Source organism: Acanthisitta chloris, unplaced genomic scaffold, assembly GCF_000695815.1.
Source record: "Acanthisitta chloris isolate BGI_N310 unplaced genomic scaffold, ASM69581v1 scaffold19890, whole genome shotgun sequence".
NCBI lineage: Eukaryota > Metazoa > Chordata > Aves > Passeriformes > Acanthisittidae > Acanthisitta > Acanthisitta chloris.
Window position 1 is genome coordinate 15,824 of NW_008650183.1, and position 279 is coordinate 16,102.

The window sequence follows — 279 nt, forward strand, 5'->3', positions numbered from 1 at the left end:
TGGGGGGCGCGGGCAGGCTCGGGGGGTCCCCTCCCGCCCCTTCCGTGGGGACTTGACTTGGTGTCGGGGTGTGGGGGACCCTCTGCTGCTGTCTCTGGGTGGGGTGGGAGAGAAAACAGACTGTTTGCCCAAAACCTGGGGGGGAGGGGGGGGAGGGCTGAGCCCCAAATCTGCCTTAGAAGGGGAGAATTTCTGGGGTTCTTTTGGACACAATAAAAATGTTGTAAATTAAACCTTGTGACCTTCTTTGCTTTCTCCCTGAGCCAGAGCAGCTCACAC